At 41.4% G+C, this 22,348-nt stretch overlaps 1 pseudogene; it reads right to left on the minus strand.

The window, feature by feature from the left end:
- Positions 1-3,051: 3,051 nt before the first annotated feature.
- On the minus strand, positions 3,052-8,027 carry LOC119922120 (annotated as a pseudogene).
- Between the last annotated feature and the right edge of the window lie 14,321 nt (positions 8,028-22,348).

A 22,348-nucleotide genomic window follows, 5' to 3' on the forward strand; every position in this document is an offset into this window, starting at 1 on the left:
GGGTTTGGGCAGATGCTGTTTAATCTGGGGACACTATAGTAGGTTTTGGTTAGTAATTGAGTGAGCACTGTGTGATGACCTGGTCCGATATGGGTATTTACATCTTCGTGCCTTAGAGTGTCCACGTTCTGCTGTGGACTGAAGTCAAAGATATTCAAGACGTGGCCATCCACAGAAATAAGTGCTTCTGCCTGCGCACAACTGGGAAAATGTCACATTTGTCGTTGCTGCCTGTGGAGCAGTGCGTGGAACACCTGCTCAGGAGAGGCTTCTGGGGCCTCGCCGCCCAAGTCTTCTGGCTCTTCCAGAACTTCATTCTTCCCAGCAGAGTATGGAAAACGTTACTCGTCGACAAGCTGGAGCACTTGAAATCCCAACTCGACACCTCCACCCACGGCGATCTCATCGCTCAACTGGACAAAACAATTTCCAAGCTGGAACACCTAAGTTCTGCCTGCAGCAGCAGAAGGAGCTCCATTTCATTGTGCAAAAGTTTCAGCATCCTGGACTCTGGCGTCTATGGGGTTATTAGTCGAAGAGGCAGCCAGGTCGACAACGACTCTTGCTCCTACACAGCCAAATCCTTTCAGAAGATGAGCGACTTAGAGAGTTCACCACCCATTAGGAGGAAGATCAAGCCGACCAGGACCATGTCTCTCATGCTTCAGCGCTGGCCGAGACTGATCGGAACAAAACTTTCCTCCCATTCAGTATTCCATTGTCATTTCATTCTCCGTCCCCTCTCATTTCTCTCCAGACCATCAAGGAAAGGAGCCGGACTTGGTGTTTGCATTGGTCCTTTGGGTTTGTTTGAAAAATCCAAAGTAGAGGCCGAACTTCCCAGCTCTAACTGACCATTTTGATGCTAGTGATGCCTGTCTACTTGTTTTGCTTTGTTGTCTGTCTCCCCCTTCTAGACTGTGAGCCCGTTGTTGGGTAGGGATTGTCTCTATCTGTTGCCGAATTGTACTTTCTAAGCACTTAATACAGTGCTATGCATACAGTAATCACTCAATAAATATGACTGAATGAATGAAAAGCAGGGAACCAAGAAAACCATTTTAACTTCCTAGAGTCTTACTCTTTCCCTGACAAAGATATATCATTGTCTCTGATATTTTCTTTTATTTCAATTTCAGATTTCATTTTTGAATAGCTTGAGTAAAAGGAAAGGGAAGAAGACAACAAAAGCCCAAGTCTATCTTGAGACTCCATTCCAAAACTGTGTATTGTTTGACAACCATTTCTGTTTCTTTGAAAAGTTTAGCTGTTTTTATTTATTACACCGAACACCAAGTCACTTCTCATCAACATATTGGATGGTGGCACTCCATTCCTTGGAAATTTGCAGAGTCACTTATGACCATTAATATCAGATGAAGTCTTTTGAGTGTGAACTTCACGGCTCTCTGCCAAATGATGTCATTATAAGTCATTCCCTCCACCCAACTCAAGAAAACCTGTTCACTGTTCCACCCCACTTTACTTGCCCATCAAGTAACATTTTTTTTTTTCCCAAACCAGACTTCTGCCACTTCTTCAAGCTCTTCAAATCGATGGGCTCTTCCCACAATACACCTTCTTACACTTTCCATTCAACTACCTTCAGATTTGGTTATAATCTCGTGCATTTCTGTAGGTTGTTTATGGTTATTTTAAACACCTGGCTCCTCTTATCTAGTGCTGTAAGAGGTTCATGCTTCTCTACTGGACCTACACATTCCTCACTAGTTTGAACCACATTTTATCTTTCCTAGATAATTCCACATACCGTACATACAACTGTATTTTCTGGTATTTCTGAATTGTACTTTCCAAGTGTTTAGTACAGTGCTGTGCACATAGTAAGCACTCAATAACTATGATTGAATAATCTAAATGAATGAGTGAATACAACAGTGCATTGTGCAAGGATGGTGTTCACCAAACACTGCTGCTAATCAGTCATTTGTATTTATTGAGTGCTTACTGTGTGCAGAGAACTCTACTGAGCACGTGGAAGAGCACAGCATAATAGATTTGGTAGGCTTTCCCCCTGCCCACAAAGTGCTTAAAGTCTAGAGGAGTGTACTAGTATTGTCTCATCCATCCTTCCAACATCCCTGTGAGATAAAAGAGCTAAAGAAGTAGTCATGCTCCTTTCATAAACAGGAAAGGGAAAAAATGGGAAGTGAGAGATCCAAGATTAGAAGTCAAATCTGCTGTTACCTAGCCGGCTGTCCTTACTACACTATTTAATAGTAAATCATGAATGCTTTATTGAGAAATTTGCCTGATTTTTGAAGGAGGATTGTTCTTTCCTGGTTGATTTGAAAGACTCAAGTTCTGGATGATAAGACCTCTTTGAAATTTTGGGGTAACCCCTGAGAGGTGGTCCCCAGGTCATTGCTTATAATGAAAGAAGCAATGGGATAACTATTCTTTTGCTTACCTTTCTTAATAGAAATATGAAAAGCTTGATTAGGGTACATCATGCCCATGGGATACTTTAGTTTTTTACAATTTAAAAATGTAAAATCATTGAATTTTGAATTGTGCACATTGAGAGTTATGTGTAAAATATGCTTGCCTGAACTTTTTGGGATTTGGATTTTTCAAAAGACTTTCTTTCAAAGTCTGCTCACCTAAAAGGAAAATATCATCTAACTTGCTGCCTGAATTTGACAGGTAGATAACTCTCAGAATTTCTCATTGTATTCGTGTTAGACATACCCTGTAAATTATAAAACTAAATCCTTGGTGGGGGTTCTTATGATGTTTTTATATTCCTGGTTGATTTGAAATGCTCAGGTTCTGGGTGATAAGGTCTTTTAGAAGTTTTGGGGTGACCCCTGAGAGGTGGTCCCCAGGCCATTGCTTACACCAAAGGAAGCAATGGGATAGCTCATTATTCTTTTGTTTATCTTTCTGTATAGAAATATGGAAAGCTTCAATAGGATGTCATGCCAGTGAGATAATTATTTTATTTTACACTTTGAGGATATTGCAAAATCATTAAATTTTTAATTGTGCACACTGGGAATAAGGTGTAAAATGTGTTTGTCTGAGCTTTTAGGAGGTTTGATTTTTCAAAAGCCTTGTCTCCAAAGTCTGCTTATCTAAAGGGAAAATGTCATCTAAATTTTGGCTGAATTTAAACTAGGTAGATAAATGCTGGAATTCTTCATTGTATCCACACTAGAAATAACATATAGATTACAAAACTGAATCCTTGGTGGGGGTTCTTATGATATTCTTACTTTCTTCTTTTCAAATATTTGGTGACAGTGAAAAAAAATGCTGAAAACTAGATTGGGATGGTGGAAGATCTATTTCTGATTATTATATTCAATATTAGCTGGTCATTCAGTACTTAACTTAAATTGATTAAAGACAGACTGACTTTCATGCAGATTGCAAGATCCTTGTGGGCAGGGATTATCTACCAATTCTATTGAATTGTACTTTCCCAAATGTTTAGTATAGTGCTCTGCACGTAGGAGCTGTTCAAGAAAAACCATTGATTGATTTTGGTATTCAAATTTTTACAGAAAAAAAATACAGAAATCAACATTAATACTCAGATTACAATGTTTGCAGGAGTGAGTTCTGTAGCTAAACATTTATAATCACAAAGGTTTCAGTGTGCCTTTCTAATGAACAGGTTTGGTTCTCAAGTCAAAACAGCAAGCAAGTATGAGAAGCAGCATGGAATAATGGATAGAGTACGTGTCTGGGAGTCAGAAGATCATGAATTCTAATCTTACTCCATCATGTGTCAGCTGTGTGACCTTGGGCAGGTTACTTATGGGCAAGTTACTTAACTTCCCTCAGCCTCAGTTATCTCATCTGTAAAAAGTGGAGATTAAAAGTGCGAGTACAATATGGCACAGGGACTGTGTCCCACCTTGTTTCTACCCCAGCCCTTAGAACAGTACTTGGCACATAGTAAATGCTTAACAAATACTATTATTAATAATAATAAATTATTCCTATTAAGGGATAAAAGTTAAACAATACCTCACACCCAGCCCTGAAATCGGTGTTTTCTGTTCACCTGAATCAGAGAAAATTCTCCCCTCTAGGCCAGTGAAGGTAATTCCTTCTTTATTCTCTTTTAGGGTTGAATTCTGAGAAGTGACGATGCTTGTATCTTTAAACATGGTATACTGATCATGACTTGTTTTGATGTGTATATATTTATATATATATATATATATATATATATACATATCTATAATTCTATTAATTTATATTGATGCCTGTTTACTTGTTTTGATGTCTGTCTCCCCCCTGCTAGACCATAAGCCTGATGTGGGCAGCGATTGTCTCTATTGCTGAATTGTAGTTTCCAAGTGCTTAGTACAGTGCTCTGTACACAGTAACTACTCAGTTAATATGATTGAATGAATGATTACATTGATTAGTCATAATCCTTAATGTCAACATCAATCAGTGGTGTCAACCAAAATGGAACAGATTCAAATGTGGATGGTGCTTTTCTCAAATACTTTCAGGTTTAATCAAGAAGTGAAAATTAGTGTGCTCTAGATTGAGCAGTAGCACAGGTAGTTAAAAATAATTGACAATACCAAACTGAGGTTAGGCAACTCAGCAATGAAGTATGGGGAGGTACTGCTTCAGATTTCTCAGGTTGCAACAAGGGCCTAAGTTGACGGGAAGGTGCATGTTGCAGTTGATAATTTGAAAACCTGCTACACTGAATCCACCTTGAATAATTGGTCATTCACTAGATATTTTGTCCCCTATTAAGATTATTCAGTTACAAGGATTCTTTCTGATTTTTTAAAGAAATATTTGTTAAGCACTTTCTGTTTGCGAAGTACTGTACTACGTGCTTGGGAATATTAAAAACAGTGAGGATGGACAAAGTCTAAGCTTGATTTTCTGGCAATGTCACTCATTTTCCAAACAATTTTGTACCTGGTCCCCAGTAAAGTCTGTTTCAATCTCCTGAACAACTAGCTTGTGTTTTCTTTCTTACATTCATGCTTTCTCTTGTCTCTCTTTGGTGCCTTCCCCTTTAGGCCTACTTTTTAATATTTTATTAACTGACCATATGTCAGGGTTAGGTTCCTTTTTACATAAGTGGCTTTTGGTTGTTTCACTTTCTTAGTAAATAGTTTTAATTTGAGTGGATGGCAATATCAATTAAAATCTTTTCAGCTTGGAACACCAGGCTTCAGAAATACCTTTTAACTCATGGATTTTTTTAGTGACTCCTTAGTAACGCTCCTCCAAGTAGCCTCAAACTGGCGCATATCATCTGATATCTTTCAGGACAGAGAACAGCCCAGTGATGCTGAGTTCTCTCCACTGAGAGGTTACAGATGGGTACGGACCAACAACCATTGCCCAGGACAGACACCTGCCTACGAACGCTGAGATCTCTCTGCCAAGCAGCCACATTTCAATATACCATTTGATAACCTCAACCAAACCGTGATAAGCATAACCTGGTCTAATAAAGTGATTTGAAAGGCAGTGTGACCTAGTTGATAGCCCACGAGCCTGGAAGTCAGAAGGATCTGGGTTCTAATCCTATCTCTGCCAATTGTCTGCAGTGTGACCTTGGGAAAGTCACTTTCACTTCTCTGTGCTTCAGTTACCATGTCTGTGAAATGGGGTTTAAGACTGTAAGCCTCACGTGGAACATGGACTGTGGCCAATTTGAATAGCCTGTGTATGCCTCAGTGCCTAGTATAATGCCTAGCTCATAATAAACACTTAAATGCCATTTAAAATGATTGATAAAAAGAACTGAATAAACAGTTAATCCCTAGGTGTTTCTATTCAAAGGGATTGATTTTTTTTTTCTTTTGGAACGAGACGAGTACCTGCTTTGAGCTTTGTTGGGTGCTGACAATTATTAGATATCACTTCACTTACGGCTTTGCTTCAAAAATGAGGCCTGGTCATTGGATTTTAGGACATGACAGCATCTGTTTAAATGCAAATGATGGTAGGGGTGCTAGTAGCAGGGGTGGATCAAGAGCAGAGGAACTTGACTGATGGATGAATAATCAACCCAATCTTCAGATCCCAGGAACTCCTAAAGCATACTTTTCTGATCCTTTCTCCATACTTTTTAAATAAATCAATAGAACATTGGGACATTTCATTAATTTTTAAATTCTCCAAAATTTTGGCCTCATGTTCTGTGTACATTAGCCCTCAATAAATACTATTAATTGATTAAGAAAATGCCCAATTTGCAGGTGTCCTTGCCTCAGCATTTCATCTCTTGCTAGCCTTCTACCTTCTGAGTTTGTACAGGTGTTGGCCATCATAACTCTGAAAACAGATTTACTCTTCCATGGGATCTTAGAGAAGCAGCATGGCTCAGTGGAAAGAGCACGGGCTTCTGAGTCAGAGGTTGTGGGTTCTAATCCCGGCTCTGCCACTTGTCAGCTGTGTGACATTGGGCAGGTCACTTAACTTCTCTGTGCCTCTGTTCCCTCATCTTTAAAATGGGTATTAAGACCTTGAGTCCCACGTGTGACAACCTGGTTACCTTGAACCACCCCTGTGCTTAGAACAATGCCTACATAGTAAGCACTTAAAAATATTATTATTATTATTATTATTATTATCATTATTGTTTCAAGCCCTCAGCAAATAATGAAGATGGTAATATGCTAGGTGAATAAGCGAAGCCAGTGACTCTTAGATACCTTAACAAAAAATGTCACCTTTAAAAATCAGCTTCCCAAACCCTGGGAAAATATCTTTTTTACCCAGAATTCTCTTCAGGGCACCTTTCACCTCTTCATTCTTCAGACTGTAGATCAGAGGATTTAGCATGGGAGTGAAGACTGTATAGGAGAGAGAAAGAAGCAGCAGCATGGCTCAGTGGAAAGAGCACGGGCTTTGGAGTCACAGGTCATGGGTTCAAATCTCAGCTCTGCCAACTGTCAGCTGTGTGACTTTGGGCAAGTCACTTCACTTCTTTGTGCCTCAGTTACCTCATCTGTAAAATGGAGATTAAGACTGTGAGCCCCGCTGTGGGACGACCTGATCATCTTGTAACCTCCCTAGAGCTTAGAACAGTACTTTGCACATAGTAAGAGCTTACCAAATACCATTATTATTATTATTATTATTATTATTATTATTAGAAAGCAGCTTCTTGCTCTCAGGAGTGTAGGAGGATTTGACTCGGAAATAGGTCAAACTCTCAGCCCCAAAGAACAGCGAGACCACAATGAGGTGGGATGAACAGTTGGAGAAGGCTTTGCGATGGCCCTTGTCAGAGGACATCTTCAGGATTGTGACGAGGATGTGGACATAAGATACAATGATCACTCCAAAGGGGAACATCAGAAAAGCCATGGTCGCGGTGACACCATACACCACAAATGCGAAGGTGTCTGTGCACACTAGTTCTAGGAGAGGAGGGCTATCACAGAAAAAATGGTCAATTAGATTAGGCCCACAGAAGGGCAATGTAAACATCATGCATTCATTTATTCAATCGTGTTTATTGAGCCCTTACTGTGTGCAGAGCATTGTACTAAGTGCTTGGGAAGTACAAGTCGGCAACAGCATTGTAGTCTTTACTGTTGCCACGGGAATCCCTGATAGCCAGGAAGCCAGGGCCAACTGGAGACAGAGCTTCTGGTTCATAATGAGAGAATAGCGGAATGGGTCACAGATGGCTGCATGTCTGTCATAAGCCATCGTTGTCAGGATCCAACATTCTGAGGGTCCAAAAAAGAAGGAGAAATACATCTGGGCTGCACAGCCACCAAAGGAAATACTTTCACTCTTGGACAAGAAACTGATGATCATTTTGGGGATGATGAAAGTAGTGTAGCCTATATTCATTAGGGACAGACTTCTGAGGAAAAAGTACATGGGGGTTTGAAGGGCAGAGTCCATTGAGGAAACCAACACTAAGAGCAAGTTTCCTATCAAGGCTATTAGGTATATGACAAGGAAAACCATAAACAGGTAGACCTGAAATGAAGATTCGAGAAACCCAAAAGAATGAATTCAGTCACATTTGACTGATTGCCTTCTTTCATTCGTGTTCATTTTTTTTAAAGCGTAAGTACGGAAATATCTGGGCCCCAAGTGTGTCTTATCTTTCAGGAAAAAAAAATCAGTAGCAATGTTTTCAGAGTCCAGGTCTTGCTACAAGCATTTGTCACCATGAGGTTAGGTACCTTGTTTAGTCCTGGATCAAACAGTTGACTGTGGAATAAGTTCTCTTTGGGTAGAAGCAAGTTCAGGAGATTGGAGAAGTGGTGAAGTTAGCCAATACTACAAATTCTGCAAAGGAATGATAAGAAAGTGTTTCATTTTATCTTCACTTGCTAATAATTTTTATCTTTATTGATCCCTCATTTTTCCCACCACATTATATCCTATCAACTTCATAGGACAGGACAAAGCATGCCAGAGGATTAAATAATCACAGCTACCCTGCAGTGAACAAAGCAACAAAGTACATGACTCACACAAAGAAATCTCTTTAAATCCCCATCACACAACAGCACACACAAACTCATTTTTACACATGCACACAGGATAGGTAGTCATGTAACCTAACAATGACAGGGTGAAAGTTTCACAAGAAAAACAATCAAAATAAAACAACGTGTGTCTTAGTAACACAGAAGATCCCCAAATTGGTTCCCTGTACCCTGGCCCCTCCTCTTTCCCCAGCCTTCCTGTGGCCACACAACAGACCATAAAGTAGATTTATGGACCATAAAATTGAGTTGGAAAAAATATTCATGCATATATACCCCTTTCTCATCATTCCTTTGCCCCAGAGAGAGCCCATATCACCCAGTGACTATATCATTTTAATAAATTTATTCTTGGTTCCCTACTGTCTCTCTGTCCCTAATCCAATATTACAATCTAAGAGCAGCAAGACAGTTATCTTCAACACATTGGATGGTGGCACTCCATTTCTTGGAAGCCTGCAGGGACATTACCATTAATATCAAATTTAATGTATTGTCTGTGGACTTCACAGCTCTCTGCCAACTGCCTCCCTTCTAAGTCATTCTCTCCACTCAACTCAATATAACCACTTCACTGTCACAACGCTTTCCATTTTATTTTCCCATGAGCAATATTTTTCCCCAAACCAGATTTCTGACACTTCTTCAAGCTCTTCAGATTCCAACCCCTGCATGAGCTCTTCCTACAATACCCCTTCCCACACTGTTCACTCAACTACCATCATATTTGGTTGCATTCATCTTGAACAGTTGTTAGTTTAAAATGTGATTTTAAACACCTGGCTCACCTTATCTAGCGTTATAAGGTGTTCATGCTTTTATTCTGTACTTATCTTCCTCATTAATTTGAAAGCTCCTGGAAGGCAAGAGCCACACTTTATCGTTGTCTCTTTATTCCACATACAGTGCTTACAACAGTGCATTGCACAAAGATAGTATTCACCAAGCACTGCTGCTAATCAATCAATCGTATTGCACTAAGCACTTGGGGGAGTACAATATAACAAATTTGGTAGGCATGTCACCTGCACACAAGATGTTTACAGTCTAGAGGAGCTTACTAGTATTGTCCCATCCATCCTCCCAACATCACTGTGAGATTCAAAAGATCTTAAGTAGAACTGTGTTCCTCTTTTAAATGGGAGAGAGGAAAAAGGGGAAATGAGAGATCTAGGATGGCCAAATCTGCCATTTCCTAGATGGTTGTTCCTTCTGCACTATTCATTCATTCATTCAATCAGATTTATTGAGCGTTTTCTGTGTGCAGAGTGCTTCGGAATTACAGGTCAGCAACATATAAAGACAGTGCCTACCCAACAACGGGCTCACAGTCTAGAAGGGGGAGATAGACAACAAAACAAAACAAAACATGTACTAACATGCACTATGTACTATCACGTGATAAATGCTTTATTGAGAAATTTACCTGCCTCTTGAAGGTGGATTGTTTTTTCCTGGTTGATTATATAGGCTCATGTTCTGAATGATAAGGCCTTATGAATAAATCAATCAATCAATCAGTCATATTTATTGAGTGCTTACTGTGTGCAGAGTACTGTACCAAGCGCTTGGGAAGTACAAGTTGGCAAAAAAATAGAGACAGTCCCTACCCAACAGTGGGCTCACAGTCTAGAAGGGGGAGACAGAGAACAAAACCAAACTTTAACAAAACAAATTAAATAGAATAGATATGTACAAGTAAAATAAATAAATAGAGTAATAAATATGTACAAACCTATATACATATATACAGGTGCGGTCTGGAAGGGAAGGAGGTAAAATGGTGGAGATGGAGAGGGGGAGGAGGGGGAGAGGAAGGAGGGGGCTCAGTCTGGGAAGGTCTCCTGGAGGAGGTGAGCTCTCAGTAGGGCCTTGAAGGGAGGAAGAGAGCTAACTTGGCGGATGGGCAGAGGGAGGGCATTCCAGGCCAGGGGGATGACGTGGGCTGGGGGTAAATGGTGGGACAGGTGAGAACGAGGCACGGTGAGGAGATTAGCTGCAGAGGAGCAGAGGGTGCGGGCTGGGCTGTAGAAGGAGAGAAGGGAGGTGAGGTAGGAGGGGGCGAGGTGATGGAGAGCCTTGAAGCCGAGGGTGAGGAGTTTCTGCCTGATGCACAGATTGATTTGTAGCCACTGGAGATTTTTGAGGAGGGGAGTAACATGCCCAGAGCGTTCCTGGACAAAGACAATCGGGTCAGCAGCATGAATTTTGGATTGAAGTGGGGAGAGACACGAGGATGGGAGATCAGAGAGTAGGCTGATGCAGTAGTCCAGACGGGATAGGATGAGAGCTTGAACGAGCAGGGTAGCGGTTTGGATGGAAAGGAAAGGGCAGATCTTGGCAATGAACCTCGGCAGGTTTTGATGACGGCTTGGATGTGAGGGGTGAATGAGAGAGCGGAGTCGAGGATGACACCAAGGTTGCGGGCTTGTGAGATGGGAAGGATGGTAGTGCCGTCAACAGTGATGGGAAATTCAGGGAGAGGGCAGGGTTTGGGAGCGAAGACAAGGAGTTCAGTCTTGGACATGTTGAGTTTTAGGTGGCCAGCAGACATCCAGATGGAGATGTCCTGAAGGCAGGAGGAGATGCAAGCCTGGAGGGAGGGGGAGAGAGCAGGGGTAGAGATGTAGATTTGGGTGTCATCAGTGTAGAGATGATAGTTGAAGCCGTGGGAGCCAATGAGGTCACCAAGGGAGAGAGTGTAGATCGAGAACAGAAGGGGACCAAAAACTGAACCTTGGGGAACCCCCACAGTAAGGGGATGGGAGGGGGAGGAGGAGCCTGCAAAAGATACTGAGAATGAACGACCGGAGAAATAAGAGGAGAACCAGGAGAGGACGGAGTCTGTGAAGCCAAGGTTGGATAGCGTGTTGAGGAGAAGGGGGTGGTTCACAGTGTCGAAGGCAGCTGAGAGGTCGAGGAGGATTAGGATAGAGTATGAGCCGTTGGATTTGGCAAGCAGGAGGTCATTGGTGACCTTTGAGAGGGCAGTTTCCGTGGAATGTAGGGGACGGAAGCCAGACTGGAGGGGGTCGAGGAGAAAGTTGTTGTTGAGGAATTTGAGGCAGCGCCTTTAGACAACTCGTTCAAGGAGTTTGGAAAGGAATGGTAGGAGGGATATGGGGCGATAACTAGAAGGTGAGGTGGGGTCAAGAGAGGGGTTTTTCTAGGATGGGAGAGACATAGGCATGTTTGAAGGCAGAGGGGAAGGAACCAGTGGAGAGTGAGCAGTTGAAGATGGAAGTTAAGGAGTGGAGAAGGGATGGAGTGAGAGATTTCCTGAGTTGAGAGGGAATGGCATCAGAAGCATAATCCTTGTTGAAGGGATCATGTCTCTCAATTCTATTGAATTGTACTTTCCCAAATGTTTATTACAGTGTTCTGCACACAATACCTGCACAGCAGAAACCACTGCTTGTTTTTTGGTATTCAAATTTTACAGAAGCATCAGATAGAGAAATCAACAGTAATAGGTTACCTGGCCTGCAGAAGTAAGCTCTGTAGCTAAACATTTATCATCACAAAAATTTCAGTGTGCCTTCCTAATAGACAGTGTTGATTCTCTAGGAATGAAAAAATCATTTCTATCAAGAGACAAAAGTTAAACAGTGCCCCACACCAGCCGTGAAATTAGTGTTTTCTGTTCACCTGAACCAAAGAAAACTCCTCTCTAGGCTAGTGGAAGCAATTCCTAACTTTCTGTTTGAGAATCTCACAAATCCTTCCCATCAGATTGAATTCTGAGAGATGAACACGTTATTATATCTAAATACAGAATACTGTGATCATGGTTACATATACTAGCTGTAATCCTTAATGCCAGCATCAATTACTGGTGTCTACCAAAATTGAACAGACTCAAACACGGATCGTGCTTCTCCCATAATACTTTCAGGTTTCATTAAAGTAAAGATTAGTGTACTTTAGATTGAATAGTGGCACAGGTAGTTCAAAATAATTGACAATTCGAAACTGAGGAGAGGCAGCCCAGCAATGGAGAATGGGGAATGGGGAGTTACTACATCAGATTTCTGAGGTTGTAACATGGGATTAAAGTTAAAGGGATTGGACATGTTGCAGTTGATTTGAAAACCTGCTACACCCAATTCACCTTGAATTATTGAGTATTCACTAGATATTTTATCCCCTATTAAAATTATTGGGTTATAAAGATATTTTCTGACTTTTTATGGTATCGGTTAAGCACTTCCTGTGTGTGAAGTACTGTATTAAGTGCTGGTGAAAATATAAGGCAGTCAGGTTCAAAACAGTACAAGATTGATTTGCTATCAATGCCACTCATTTTCCAAACAATTTTTTGCCTGTTAATCAACCAAGTCTGTTTTCAGTCTCTAGAACAAAAGCTTGTGGCTTCTTTCTTAAATTTATAAGCTCTCTGAATCTTTGGTCTCTAGTCTCACTTTGGTGACCTTCCCTTTAAGCCTACTTTTTAATATTTTGCTAACTGACCAATTGTCAGTGTTATGTTCCGTTATACACAAGTTGCTTCTGGATGTTTCACTTTTTTAGTAATTAGTTTTAATTTTAGTGGATGTTAAATATCAACTAAAATTTTTCGGCCTAGAATACGAGGCTTCAGGGCTACCTTGTAATGGATTTTCTTAGTAAATCTTTAGTAGCTCCTCCTTAGAGAAATCTCAAAACTGCATGGATCACCTAATATCTCCCAGGACAGAGAACAGCCAAATGATGATGGGTTCTCTCCACTGGAAGGCCGCAAACTAATGCTGACCATTGAACATCACCCAGGGCTTTTACCTGCCTGAGGACACTGAGATGTCTCCACCAGGAGGCCCCAAATTGAAGTGGACCATTGAGCATAGTTTGGGACCGAGATCTGCCCAAGAATACTGAGATATCTCTGCCCCGTGGCCACAAACCTGTGCGGACCATCATCCATGCATAGCCCAGGAAAGAAACCTGCCTGAGGGCACTGAGATCTCTCTGCCGAGCAGCCATATTTCAATTTACCATTTGATAACCTCACACAAAACATGCTAGGAACAACCTGGTCTAATAAACTGGATTGAGAAACAATGTGACCTAGGGCTCAGGAGCCTGGGAGTCGGACAGATCTGTGTTTGGCACTTCACTTCTCTGTGCCTCAGTTTCCTCATCAGTGAATTGGCAATTAAGACTGTTTGGTCCATCTAGAACATGTACTGTGTGCAACTTGTTTAGCCTGTATGCACTCCAGTGCTTAGTATGATGCCCAGCTCATAGTAAGCACTTAAAAAATACCATTTTTAAAATTCTGGTAAAAGGAACTGAATAAAAACTTGATTTCTAGGTGTTACTATTTAAAGGGACGGATATTTCTTTCCTTTGGGAATGAGACAAGTACATGCTTTTGGTTATGTTGAGTGCTGACGGTTATTAGATGGCACATCACTCATGATTTTGCTTTACAAATCAGGCCCAATAATTGGTATTTAAGACATGTCAGCGTCTGTTTAATTGTAAATGAGGAACTCTTCCTAAAAAGAAGAGCAAAGTGGTATGGATAAGAGGAGCAGATTAAGAGCATAAGAATTTATCTGGTGGATGAATAATCAACCTAACCTTCAACTCGCGGAAACTCTTGCAGCATACTTTTCTGATCCCCTATCCACACTTTTAAAATAAATCCATATAACATTGATATATCATTAATTCTTTAATGATAAAAACTTTGTCCTAATTCTCTACACACCTGAAACACTTTATAAATACCATTATTTGATTGAGAAAATGCCCGATTTTATGGGTTTCCAAGTCTCAGTGACTCATCTCTTACTAGTCTTTACCGTCTAGGTTTGAACTGCTGTTGTTGGCCATTTCAATTCTGAGAACAAGTTTTTCCAAGAGTCCAAAATATTCCCTGTACACAGTAAGCCCTCAGCAAATAATAAAGATGGGATTGCAACTAGTAACGGTGCCTAAGCAGAGCCATTGATTTCTTGATACCTCAACAAAAAAGTCGCTTTCCCAAATCAAAGCCTCCTGGATCCTGGGAAAATATTTTTTAACCTAGAATTCTCTTCAGGGCACCTTTCACCTCTTGATTCCTCAGACTCTAGATCAGGGGAGTGAAGACTGAGTAGGAGAGAGAAAACAGCTTCTTGCTCTCAGGAGAGAAGGAGGAATTGACTCAGAAAGAGGTCAAACCCGCAGCCCCGAAGAACAGCGAGACCACAATGAGGTGGGATGAGCAGGTGGAGAAGGCTTTGTGACAGCCTTTGGCTGAGGACATCTTCAGGATGGTGATACGGATGTGGATGTAAGATACAATGATCATTGCAAAGTGGCTTATTTAGATGATCACAGTTGCAGTAACACTTTATACCTCAATTGTGAATGTGTCTGTGCACACCAGGTCTAAGAGAGGAGGGCTATCACAGAAGAAATGGTTAATTACATTAGGCCCACATAAGGGCAATGTAAGCATGATTGAAGTCTGTACTGTTGCCATGGGAATCCCTGATAGCCAGAAAGCTAGGGCCAGCTGCAGACAGAGTCTCTGGTTCATAATGAGTGAAAAGTGGAAGAGGTCACAGATGGCGGTCTGACTGCCATAAGCAATCATTGTTAGAATCCAAAACTCCAAGGGCCCGAAAAAAAGGCAAAATACATCTGGGCTGCACAGCCACCAAAGGAAATATTTTTATCTTTGGACAGAAAATTGGTGAACATTTTAGGGATGACAACAGTGGTGTAACCAATATCCATAAGGGACAGACTCCTGAGGAAAAGTACATGGGGGTTTGAAGGACGGAGTCCACCATGGAGACCAACACTCATATGGTTTTCCTATCAAGGCTATTAGGTGTAGTACAAGGAAAATTATAAACAGGTAGACCTGAAATTCAGGGAAATTGGAGAAATCCAAAAGAATGAATTCAGTTACAAGTGACTAATTGCCTTCCCTCATTCACATGGGTTTTGGTCTTTGTTTTTGTTTTTTATGGCAATCAGTGTAAGTACAGATGGGCCCGAAATGTTTCTTTCTCTGTTCAGGAAAAAAAATCAGTAGCAACGCTTACAGAGTCCAAGTCTTCCCTCCAAACAATTCTCAGCATGAACGTGGATAATTTGGTCCTTGATCAAGGTGATGATTTTGAAATGTATGGTGTCTAGATTCTCTTTGGCTAGAAGCAAGTCCAGGGAACTGGGGAAGTGGGGAAGTAAGCCAATAATAAAAATTCTGCAAAGGAATGATCAGAACGTGTTTCATTTTATCAACACTTGTTACTAATGTTAACCATTATTGAACCCACATTTTCCCCACCACACTACATCCTATCACCCTCATTAATTAAATAATTTAATTTAATTTAATAATCACCACTTGTTTGTAGGAAACAAAGCACACATGACTACGTGTATAACTCCCACATAGAAAGCTCCTCAACTCCCCACCTCACCACCCCCTGACACACACACCCATCTACATCACACACATAAACCCACCTATATTCAAACACATACACACATGCACATAGGCTGAATGCTCATGTCCCTAACAATGACAGAGTTAAGGTTTTTCACCATAAAAAAGTGCTTCTTAGCAACATGGAAAATCCCCATATTGATTCCCTGTTTCATTGCCCCTTTTCTCCCCCAGCCTTCCTGACCACACTTACAAATCTACCCCCTTTCCTTATCCCTTCCTGAAGGCACATCTCCTCCAAGAAGCCTTCCCCTGATTAAATTCTCTTCTCCTCTTCTCCCACTCCTTTCTACATCATCGCTTCTTACATGCTTTGTTTTGTTGTCTGCCTCCCGCTTCTAGATTGTGAGCCCATTGTTGGGAAAGGACCATCTATATATGTTGCCAACATGTACTTCCCAAGCGCTTAGTATAGTGCTCTGCACACAGTAAGCACTCAATAAATACGACTGAATGGATGAATGAATCCTCCTTCCCATCTCCCCAGCACATATGTATATATCTGACATTTATTTATTCATTTACTTAGGTATATTAATATCTATCTCCCCCTCTAGACCGTGAGCCTATTGTGGGCAGGGACTTTGTATGTTGTTGTACTCTCTCAAGTGCTTAGTACAGGGTTTTAACCACAGTAAGCACTCAATAAATACAATTGAAATGAATTGAACTGAATTATCATCTTTTCTTGGAAATCCTTCCATACTCTTCCTTTCTTCTTTTGGAAGTGACAAGAAGGATAGATGCTGTAAAAAGAAACACAGGGGTGGGAAAAGAGAAATAGTTAGGGAATCAGCGAACCAAGAAAACACCTAAATTTCCTAGAATCTTACTCTTTCCTTAACAAAGGTTTACTGTTTTCTCTGATATTTCATTTTGTTTTTTCAATGTAGGATTTCATTTTTGAATAGATTTAGTAAAATGAAAGGGAAGAAAACAAAAGCCCAAATCTATCATAAGACTCCATTCCATGGTAACTTTGGGGTATGTGACAACCAGTTCTGTTTTCTAGGAGCAGTTTACCTGTTTTTAGGTATTTGAAATATTAGACCAATTTCCACTAATCCCTATGGTCAGTGGGCAGCACTTAGCTAAACTAAAAGATTTGGGTAGTTTTATCTGAGCCACCAAAATGGAAGGGTTCCAAAAGTATCAGAAAAATTTCTGTTCACTTAGCATGAGGAATAATTCATTTTACTGGCCATAAGAAAGATTTGGGAAGAATACTGCCTCACATCTACTCCTTTCTCATCATTCCTTTGCCCCAGAAAGAGCCCTTAACAGCCAGTAACTGGATCATTTAAACAACTTTATTCTTAGTTCCCTATTGACCTCCTGTCCAGAGTCCAATCAGATACACAAAACAGCAAGACACTTCTCTTCAACACACTGAATGATGGCACCCCATTTCCTGGAAGTTTGCAGGGACACATTACCATTAATATCAAATTAAGTCTTTTGAGTAATAGTAATAATAATAATAATAATGGTATTGATTAAGTGCTTACTATGTGCTTTTAGACTGTTCTTTTAGACTGTGAGCCCACTGTAGGGTAGGGACTGTCTCTATATGTTGCCAACTTGTACTTCCCAAGCGCTTAGTACAGTGCTCTGCACACAGAAAGCGCTCAATAAATATGATTGATTGATTGATGTGCCAGGCACTGTACTAAGCCCTGGGGTGGACCCGGTAAATGGTGTTGGACACAGTCCCTGTCCCACGTGGGGCTCACAGTCTCAATACACATTTTACAGATGAGGTAACTGAGGTACTCAGAAGTGAAGTGATTTGCCCAAGATCACACAGCAGATAAGTGCCGGAGCCGGGTTGAGAACCCATGACCTTCTGACTCCCACACCCACGCTCTATCCACTATATCGTGCTTCTTCCCTGGAAAATTTGTGGGTGTTAGTAAAGCAAGGGTTCCATTCACCTTCGGGTTTTCTAAACCACTTTATAGCTCTCTGCCAACTGCTTTCCTCCTGTTACTCTTTTCACTCAAGAAAACTTTTTCACTGTCCCAACGCTTTCCAGTTTATTTGCCTATTAAGCAACATTTTAAGTCACAAAACAGATTCTACCACTTCTTTAAACCCTTCAAATTCCAACCCCTGCATGAGCTCTTCCCTCAGTTATAAAAATAATAATTATTATGACATTTGTTAAGTGCTACTATGTGTCAGGCACTATACTAAGCACTGTCGTGGAAAGAAACAAATCAGGTTAGACCTAGTCCCTTGTCCTATGTGGGGCTCACAGTTTCAATCCCCATTGTACAGATGAGGTAACTAAGTTTCACAGAAGTGAAGTGACTTGCCTAAGGTCACACAGCCGAGTTGTGGCAGAGCTGGAATTGGAACCCATGACCTTCTGACTCCTAGGCCCATGCTCTATCTACTCCTCCCACGCTCTTCATACATCTACCTTCAGATTTGGTTATACTTTCTTGCATTTTTGTTAGTTGTATATTTTAAATACCTTGCTCATCTTATCTAGTTTTGTAAGATGCCCATACTTTTATACTGGACCTATCTGCCTTAATAGTTTCAAAGCTACAGGAAAGCAAGAACCACATTTTATCCTTGCTTTATAATTCCACATACAGTGCTTATAAAGAACAGGGCATTTCACAAGGATGTCATTTACCAAACACTGCTGTTAATCAATCAATCATACTTATTGAGTGCTTACTGTGTGCAGAAAACTGTACTTAGCACTTGGAAGAGTACAGTAGAAGAGATTAGGTAGGCAAGTCACCTGCTCACAATGTGCTTACAGTCTAGAGGAGCTTACTAGTATTGCCTCAACCTTCCCAACATCACTGTGAGATTAAAAAGAGCTAAAAAAGTAGCATGTTCCTTTTAACAATGTGAAAGGGGAAAAAGGGAAAGTGGGAGATCCAGGATTAGAAGCCAGATCTGCCATTTCCTAGCTGGGTGTCCTTTCTGTATTTAACAATACATGCTGTATTTAACAATACATGGTGAACGCTTTATTGAAAAATTTACCTGCCTCTTTTTCCCAAGGTGACCCCGGGGTACCCACAATCACAAGGTCAAATGCTATCTTGTCACTGCCCGAGCCAGCAAGCAGAACTCAGAAGCGAGGGTGGGATACCCCCACAACTAAAACTGCTAGACTGACAGCCCAAACTAAGAATACAGAAGGCATCCATTGCCCCCGTGACAATCACATTAGTAATGGAGGAAGGGGGGAGGGCAGAGATTGGATAAACTGAGGTTAGAAACGGGAATGGCCTAGGAGTGCAGGTGATAAATCCCTGTGTCCTCTGACCTTTTGTGCAGTGGATCGAGGCTTGCAACAGCCGGCTGCAGATCTCTTCTGCCCAGAGTGTGAGATGCCGCCTCTGCCTGTACCAAGTGAGGAGCCATGGGATGGGTGAGTTTCCTGTCCTGCTGAATACTTGTGGGGCTGGAAGCCAGGCGCTTCCCCACAGGTGTGTAATGCATAAGTGGATTCCTCCCAAGTGGGAAGTGCTCGTGGGTGGGAGCTAGCCATTTCACCACTGGTATGGAACACATAAGTGGATTCCTTCCAAGTGGGAAGTACACGTTGGTGGGAGCTAGCCGCCTCACCACGTGTGGGTAAAACGTAAGTGGATTCCTCCCAAGTGGGTGGGAGCTAGCCACCTCACCACGTGCAAACAAACCATAACTTAATACCTCCTGGGTTTTTGCCACGTGCAAGTAACACATAAATATATTCCTCCCATTAGGGAAGCTCTAACATCAGTAAATAATCATATTCTTCCCAAAAAAAGAGGTTCAATTTTCTGTGCCTAAAATAATCAAATAATTCAGGTCACCTCGCAGAATAAACTCAGGCTTTCTGTCCCCGATATCTGTCTGTCTGTCTGTCTGTCTGCCTCTCTCTCTCTCTCTCTCTCTCTCTCTCTCTCTCTCTCTCTCTCTCTCTCTCTCTCTCTCTCTCTCTCTCTCTCTCTCTCTCTCTCTCTCCCCAGTTGTTCCAATTCCTGAATGAATTCGTCCCCGAGCTATACGTGACACTCTTGAAGAAGGATTGCTTTGCCCTGGTTGATTTGATGGGCTCAGGTTCTACATGATAAGGCCTCTTTGAAGTTTTGGGGTGACCCTTGAAAGGCCACTGGCCATTGCTTACAACAAAGGAAGCAATGAGATAATATGGAAAGGTGATGCTTGTATATTTTACCCTTAAAAGATTCTGTGAAATCATTGAATTTTTAATTGTACACACTGGAGATAAAGTGTAAAATGTGTTCGCCTGAACTTTTATTCCTTCATTCATTCATTCAATCATATTTATTGAGCGCTTACTGTGTGCAGAGCACTGTACTAAGCGCTTGGAAAGTACAAGTTGGCAACATATAGAGACGGTCCCTACTCAACAGTGGGCTCACAGTCTAGAAGAGGGAGACAGAGAACAAAACAAAGCATATTAACAAAATAAAATGAATAGAATAAATATGTACAAATAAAATAGAGTAATAAATACATACAAACATGTATACAGGTGCTGTAGGGAGGGGAAGAAGGTAAGGCGGGGGATGGAGGGGGGAGGAGTGGGAGAGGAAGGAGGTGGCTCAGTCTGGGAAGGCCTCCTGGAGGAGGTGAGCTCTCAGTAGGGCCTTGAAGGGAGGAAGAGAGCTAGCTTGGCGAATGTGTGGGGAGAGGGCATTCCAGGCCAGGGGGATGACGTCGGCCGGGGGTCGATGGCGGGACAGGCAAGAATGACGCACAGTGAAGAGATTTTAGGGATTTAGATTTTTCGAAAGCCTTGCCTCCAGAGTCCATGAATGAATGAATGAATGAATGAGTCTGTTTATCTGAAAGGATATAATCAAACATTTTGCCTTAATTTAAGCCGGGTAGATAACTGTTGGGATTTTTCATTGTATTCACATTAGAAATACCACATAGATTCTTAAACTGAATCCTTGGTGGGATTTTTAATTGTTATTATTTTCGATTCTGTTTTCAACTGTTTGGTGTCTGGGTGATTAAAAAATTGCTCAGAATTTGTTAGGCATGCGTGGCTGAGTGGAAAGAGCCCGGGCTTGGGAATCAGAGGTGGTGGATTCTAATCCCAACTCTGTCACTTGTCAGCTGTGTGACTTTGGGCAAGTCACTTAACTTCTCTGTGCCTCAGTTACCTCATCTGTAAAATGGGGATTAAGACTGTGAGCCCCACGTGGGACAACGTGATCACCTTGTATCGCCCCAGCGCTTAGAACAGTGCTTTGCACATAGTAAGTGCTTAACAAATACCATTATTATTATCATTATTATTTTAGCTGTTCATTTAATGCTAACCTTTTCTTTAGTTGATTGAGGACAGATAGAGTTTCCTATCGATTGCAAGATCCTCGTGGGCAGATATAATGTTTCCCAGTTGCATTGAATTGTACTTTCCTAAGTATTTAGTACAGTGCTCTGCACATAGTACTCAAAATCATAACACCTACTGATTTTGCTATTTTAAAAGCAAGACAGATACGGAAATCAATAACAATCCTCAGCCTGGAATACCAGGCTTCAGGACTACATTTTAACTCATGGATTTTCCTAGTAAATCCTTAGTAACTCCTTCTTTGAGAAATCTCAAACCACCACGGGTGATCTAATATCTCCCAGGACTGAGACCAGCCCAATGATGATGAGATCTCTCCACCGAGAGGTGACAAACCCGTGTGGACCACTGAACATTCACCAGGACTGAGACCTACCTGAGTACACTGAGATCTCTCTGCTGGGAGACCACAATCTGGTGCAGACCATCGACCATTGGTCGTGACACAGATCTGCCTGAGGACACTGAGATCTCTATGCCCAGTGACCACAAACTGGGGTGGACTATCAACTATCTCCCTGCCTGAGGATATATTGAGATCTCTCCGCTGAGCAGCCACATTTCAATCTACCATTTGATTACCCCACCTAAAACATGATAGACACAAGCAACCTAGTCTAATAAACTCAATTGAGAAATAAAGTGATCTCGTGGATAGCCCAGGACCTGGGAGTCAGAAGAATTTGGGTTCTAATCCCAGCTCTCCCAATTGTTGTCAGTGTGAACTTGAGCAAGGCACTTCACTTCTCTGTGCCTGTTACCTCATCTATGAAATGAGTAATAAGACATAGCCCCATGTGGAACATGGACTGTACCCCCTCTGATTAGCTTGTATGTACTAAGTTAGTACAGTGCCTAGCTCTCAGTAAAGACTTAACAAATACCATTGCAAAAAGTCTGATAAAAGAAACAGACCAAACAGTCCATTTCTGGGTGTTAATATTCAAAGGGATTGATTTTTTTTCTTTTTTTGGAACACAACGTGTACTGCCTTGAGCTTTGTTGAGTGCTGAAAATTATTAGATGTCACTTCACTTGTGGCTTTGCCTCAAAAATCAGGCCTGGTAATTG

Source organism: Tachyglossus aculeatus, unplaced genomic scaffold (assembly GCF_015852505.1).
Source record: "Tachyglossus aculeatus isolate mTacAcu1 unplaced genomic scaffold, mTacAcu1.pri SUPER_6_unloc_5, whole genome shotgun sequence".
NCBI lineage: Eukaryota > Metazoa > Chordata > Mammalia > Monotremata > Tachyglossidae > Tachyglossus > Tachyglossus aculeatus.